Raw genomic sequence first — 802 nt, 5'->3', positions numbered from 1 at the left:
TGCTGCTGCTGCAGCAGCAGCAGCAGCAGCAGCAGCAGCAGCAGGCAAGCCCCAGGTGCTCGTGAGGACGCATGCATGCGCAGCTTTTCCTTTAGAAACAGCAGAAGGAGAAAAAGTGGGGCTGGCTTTGGAGACAGAAGCAGCAGGTAATTTATTTTTAATTTAATTTAATTCAATTTAATTTAATTTAATTTAATTTGATCTGATTTTAATTTGAATCCTTCTTTAAAAAGATTTAAAGGTCCTCTTTCTTGTTGTCTTTTTGTCTCTTTTGTCTTTTTATTTTTTTCTTAATTCGTCTCTCTTTATATACTTTTTTATTTTTCTTTTTTATTTGTCTTTATTTATTTATTGTTTTCCTTTTTTCCTTTTATTTTTTTGTTTTTTATTTTTCTCTCTGCAAGACAGAAGCGCCTTTGCTGCAGCAGAGGCAGCAGCAGTCGTTGCCGCGTGCTGCTGTACTTTCATGTGCTGCTGCTGCTGCTGCTGCTGCTGCTGCTGCTGCTGCTCTTCAGCTGCCGAGTATGGCGAGGAGATCTGCCGTGCTGCTGCTGCTGCAGTGCTGCGGCAGTGCAGCATTGTGCTGCAGCAGATGTGGCTGCTGCTGCCGCATAGCATAAAAAAGACAACTAGTGGGAAGCTGCGAAGAGCAGCAACGCGCGATTTTCTGCTGCGGCTGCAGCAGCAGCAGCAGCATCAGCAGGGGACGCAGCAAGGAGAGAAGAAAAATACGGGCAGCAGCAACTGCATTCTATTCTGCCTAGATGCTGCTGCTTTGCGTGCAAAGTCGCAAGTGGCCCCT

The sequence above is a fragment of the Eimeria tenella genome, genomic scaffold, assembly GCF_000499545.2.
Source record: "Eimeria tenella Houghton genomic scaffold, Eth_scaff3029, whole genome shotgun sequence".
Lineage (NCBI taxonomy): Eukaryota > Apicomplexa > Conoidasida > Eucoccidiorida > Eimeriidae > Eimeria > Eimeria tenella.
This window is presented reverse-complemented; position numbering follows the sequence as displayed.